Here is a 5845-nt window from a genome sequence, read left to right on the forward strand (position 1 = left end):
CCCCCAGAATTCGTGAACGGTATATCGAAAATTATATAAATTTACATTAGATGTTATCAATATCAGAAAGCATGTGTAAATTGCCATCATAAAACCCATAAAATTCTATTGCTGAAAAATTACTAAATTTCGCAAAAATTCCTGTCAAAAACCCGTTGCAACACAAAAAATTATTATCTTACACTGATACGAAATTATGGCCAACTATATTTCAGAAAAAGTCACAAAGTTTGGCCGTTCTAGCGCGAATTGTTCAGACGCTATGCGACACCAAAGTTGGCGCGGGCACTTGTAGCCCCCCTCCCGGTCTATATAGGGTTAAAGTAATTATTTCATAGCGGTGTTCCCGCCACGCCATGCCGCCGATGATTGGCAGCTCGCCCGGACAAGCCCCAACGTCGGTCGATACATTTTATCGATTGTACGTCAGAACTTTATGGAAGTGGCTGGCTTCCAAGGTGTGTGGCGACTAGCTGTAGACATTCAAATTACCGAATAGAAAAAAAAACTTCGACTAACTTTGTCCGTTCCTAACAATTTCTTAGAAATTCAAAATGTATTAACCATTGCAGCCGCTTATGAATGCTTATGCCAGTTTGATACGATGAAACTAAATATCCTGTATTTTCAAAAGGGGTATAAGCCTGTGCGAAAAAACAACGGTATGCTGTTTCTAAAAAAAGGGAACGTAAGTTTTGAAGAGGCTAAAAATAGGAATTATTCGTTACAGTTTGACGTAATCACCGCAAACATGATCCTCTGTCCACACCCGGTGTGGTACAGTTTTGGTATTAACGCCTGCTTCATATGTGAAATGCGACTCCTGCCATCCGCCCTATGACGTGCACCCGTACGCACCTCATTGTGTCCACCTGAAATATCAACAGTCTTTGTACTGTGCCGCAGATGTATCCCTTAATATGTCTCCTCTGACATCAATTTACCGTAGTCTCAAACTACATCTTACAAACGTCACCCGTAATTCACGATTCCTGTCTCATGACAGTATGTGCGAGTTATGGTATGTTGCTGGTAAACGCCCTTTCCGGCAAGTTTTTTTTTTTTCAAATATCTTCACAGTGTAAACGTCAAACAAAACAACGCCTTACTACCATGTTTATACTCCCGATGTGTTTTCCATGTCCAGGTCTAAAAACCGCGACAACACTTCGTAGAAAACGTACGCTACGTCCGGCCTTGGCTGGTCGGCTCTCCTACAATCACGGATTTGTAGTACTTAACACTTTGGCACTTGTCTGTTTTTGTCCCGAGTTTGTTTTCTTTTCTTAAGCCCCCACCAAAGAACAACAACATCTGTTCTACAGTAACCTGCGCGGCTCAGTGTAACGTCCGCTGATACTCGGAAACCACCACTTGGTGTAAGTACACAGCTTGTGATTGATGTTTTGGCGACCCTTCTGTAAACGTTCCCTCGCGTGAAGCTTTGAACCGGTGCAACCCGGCTCTACGCACGTATGCCGTGATGTCATCGGGCCTGCGTCGAATCACAGCCCGCGTCAGCGCCGGGCCCGTAGTCATCACTGGGCCCATAATCACCCAATTGGCGCAGGAGAGCTAATTATATCTTTACAACTTTGCGATTATTTAGAAATCACTGCGGACCCCGCAAGCCACGTGTTTGGATTGGTACCCCTGTGTGTCGTCAGCCTATATAAGCCCCGGTCGAAAAGCGAGTGCTTCCATTTTCAACAGTCTACGTACGGTGTCTACCATACCTGTGCTCGTACGGGGAATCACCTATAGCAGAGCTCCTAACAACGTGTTCGGACTGTGTCAAGCGGAGTCGAACTCAGCCATTTCTTAGGAAACATTTTTCGGACGACTACAGGTAACCCATTTTTATCTATTTTCTTTCTACCGGAGATGTTTTTTTCTTCAGATCAGCATGTTCGCAGTTGTCTGACCGAGGCCCTACACGATCTAGTCGGGCGGGGGCACCTGCTGGCCTGGCGCGCACGCTGCCTGGTAAAGTACGTGGACAGGTTGGTTGGTTGGGGGAGTTTTGGAAGTCAGAGCCCATGACAATGCTCACGTCTCTCTCGTTAAATGAAGTCTAATCGCCAGTTTATCTGAGGATTTGTCGGTTGGACACGGCGTATCACGAGATAAAGGCGTGTGTACAGTGCCGGAGGGCGTGGATAGACCCATGTGGTATTTAGGAAAGGGGACGAAAACCCGCTATTGACATTTGACGTTGGTGCTCCCCTGACAGGAGACGATGGAGAGCAGCTGGACATCCGGACCTTTGCGCTTCCTGATCTTCAGCTTGGCGTTGTTGGCCACGCGGGAGCCGTGGGTACAAGGTACGTACTTCGCATTTTCTCTTGCAGTCGCTTAGCCAAGCATCAACGCCTACCTATAAATAAAACCCTTGTTGTTGTTTTTTAACCGCCGGTACTATGAATGATTTAGACTCCAGTTTGGCCAGAAGTGTTTCACCCATCCAACAACAAAACTACCGACATTTCGGCCTAGTTCTCTTTTTTGGCTTATCAACGAATGAATGTCTGGACACCAGCATTAAGTAGACTTTATATATCGTGACAGGACTTAGGGAGTCAAACATGTGCTGCCTCCGGCGGCTCTCACATATTTGTACGTAATAGGGAAGCACGTATCCTTCAACCGAATGAGAAAACTATGAATACTAGACAAAAAATTCCGTGTTTGGTTAACCGTTACTATTAAGAATTTTCTTTGGCGTACTCGTGGTTGGACAGGGTCCCACGTCGGCCCACGTCACGGCGTGTAGGCTTTACGGCGTCTCGTAAGGTCATGAGCCGCTCGTTACTTATCTGGCTTCTGATGGATAACACTGCCGGGAACGGGCCCGGCCAGATGGGTACCAGACACGTCGTCGCACCCCACTCTGTATAATTCATATTCGATAATGAAGGGTGGGGTCCTTTTGGCGGCGCATATTAAGGGGGCGATGATTAAAGCTCACCATGTCCCTCATTATACTCGCTACTACTACAAATCGCCCTGGCCTGCCTGGCGGAAAATGCATGTGTTGACGCCGGATGTAACCCGTTCAATACGAACGGGCGCACGTCGGAAAGCGATTTGCTACGGGTCTTTTGTCGGCTTGGGTTTTCAAGTCGGTGGGGTTTTTGTTTTGTCCGACTGAGACGCGCCAATGTCGTAAGACGTGACGTCAGACATCAGACGATGTCTAACGCGTTCTAAGAAGTCACTGTGTATTCGTGAAATTTATGGCGAAGATATACTTTCCGATTAATCTCCAAGCAGGTTTATAGGTGCAGGGTGCATGTTCTAGGCACGCCTTACCGGTGGCCTCTGGCCCCGTTTGCCGCACGAACCTACGTAATACCCGCCCTGCCAAGGCGTCACAGATACCGTAACGTGTTTTCGTCCACCCCACGGCTTGCTTTTGTTAGAATTCTAGACATAGTATCTACAAACCTTGCCGTGACCCATGTCGCGACAGACGGAACACGCCTTCACAGGTCGCTAGGCCATTACCACACAACATTTACAGCAGGGGCAGCTGTAACCAACAACAACGTGGTCTCGGACAACAACAACCGCGATGAACGGCAACGTTAAAGCAGAGAGGCGGGTTTCCGTTTGTTTAAAAACACGCGAGTCATAGTTTAGTCCTCCGTGACATTCAGGGCACTGGAGCTTCCACACACATGCGCCTTTGAAGTGGGTACGGGTGTTGTCTAAGCCTGTCAACCCTGGGCGGTGCTTGCAGGAAAATGTTCTATCTGTGTGTCTTCGACACCCGCGTCCTTTGATATGGGATAGTCTGTTGGCAAAGATGTCCAAACAGTGTTCCCACGGCCTTGCCCCACCACAGCTACATAGGAAGCGGGAATACTTGAGATCACTCGGTTAACCCCCCCTTCAGGAGGCATGCAAAGCACACAAAGGACACGTGCTGTGGGTCACTGTGTTAAGCTAACATTTCTTTTAAGTCTAGACATCTCTCCCATGCCTCATGCTACAAAAAAGTTTGCCAAGGATTGGTTAGGGAGACCTCACACAACCGGGGTAACCCGAGCCTCTTTGTCGCGCTGACCAATTACTCGCTGCCTACAAGGCCCGGGGTGGCTACAGAAGGAGGCCAAGGATCCGCTGCCCCGGTGTGCTTCGTATCTTCAGCATACGTGAACATGTCAGCGGCGTGCACTCGGCGTGAACACTGAAAAGGGATTAGCGTCACGCCTCTCAAGGCAAACACCTAGCATTTCCACCACCCCCGATAGCCTATAGGATTGCGGGTCAATCTAGGCGTGAGGAAGGGCGCGGCTCTTGTTAAGCACCCACTAACACCAGGGCAAACATTAATATACTTCTGCATTTTCCGCTTGTGTCTCTGTAGCACACGGATGTGCACTCTGGCGGTATGTTTCAGGTTGATCAATCATACTATATCCATCTAGGATGGGTGCCTCTTAAACATCGCCATTACCCTTACAATTGCAAGTACGGCGATGAAGAATGTATCGACAAAATGTCACGGCATTATATCGCCTGAGCGACAGGCTTCCTTGTCCTGTGTCTTAACACAAGCGAGGCTCACGTGCTATCCTGGAAGCCAGACTAGTTTTCAGGGATTGCTCAGGCCAGCTCGTCGGCTCCAGGGCCAATGAAATTTTGCTTCAGGCACCTCAGGGGCGTTGAGGCAAAATTTCGTCGGGGTATATTGGCCCCTAGGGCCGTGGAGCTGGCCTATGAAGGTCTACTGCAAAAACAGTCTGGCTTCCAGGCTACTCACAGGTAGCCTATACAAGTACATGCCACAGTATGTTGGTCCTAGGACCGTGGAGCTGACCTATGTAGGTCCTGGAAACAGTCTGGCTTCCAGGCTGCTCACAGTACAGTAATACTATAAAATACGATACAGTACATGCCGCTAGTACCAGTCAGCTACACCTGATTACATGTTAACCGGTACACTATACTGTCAGTGTGGAGAGACTGGAACGTGACGGGCGTACGTACGAGTTCCACATTTACGAGTTCACTTTTTTTAAAGAGGCAGCTCATCAAGAACCCCCGACCTCTTTATCATACCTCTCTCTGTTGGCAATAACAAGGCCTTTATCGATCATTAGCAGACACCACTTATCTTAATCATCGCCGTAAGGCGGGGCGCGGACTACAGGCGCCGTGGTATTGACCACGCCGTTTATTTTACATGTGGTCATTGCCGTCTGTGGACCTTGAATCAGGGCCGTTATACCCTAAAGCTTGGCGGGTGTTCTAGATGTATAGGCCGAGGGAAAAAATGTCGTGTTTCCTGTTTTCCCGGCCGACCCTAGAAAAATTTGCCGACCCTAGCCTTTTTTGTTGGGTCCCCTGCAAGGGACATACATTTTTCGAGCTGATCAACCTTTTCTAGCTGCATGATCTGACAGCTGAGTGATGAAACATTGTACAATCAGTTCTCCAACGTGGACATTAAAAGAGCCCTCAAGCAAGTTTAATTTGGTTAAACTTTTTTGTTTAAGTTGGATCACTAGAGATGGCCAAAGTCTAAATAAAAGAAAGAAAAATCCCTACCTACAGATCCTATTTTAGGACTAAAACAGGAAACATAACATTTTTCCTAGGCCATACCTCAACTTGGACCCGGCCGGAAAGGAATTCAAATGAGACCGTCTCGGCTAACTAACTCCCAACGATGTCTGGCCACACACACCTGACCTGGGAATATAAAGCTGTCTGGAATCCCCTTCGCACACAGAACACTTCATTAGAACTGACAGGTTGAAGAGATCGAGTTGGAATACATTACCCCGCATAGAAAAGTGCAGACATAACCGCATTCCTCTACTACAGCAAATGATTT

Source organism: Branchiostoma belcheri, unplaced genomic scaffold (assembly GCF_001625305.1).
Source record: "Branchiostoma belcheri isolate BF01 breed outbred unplaced genomic scaffold, Haploidv18h27 scaffold207, whole genome shotgun sequence".
Classification (NCBI taxonomy): domain Eukaryota; kingdom Metazoa; phylum Chordata; class Leptocardii; order Amphioxiformes; family Branchiostomatidae; genus Branchiostoma; species Branchiostoma belcheri.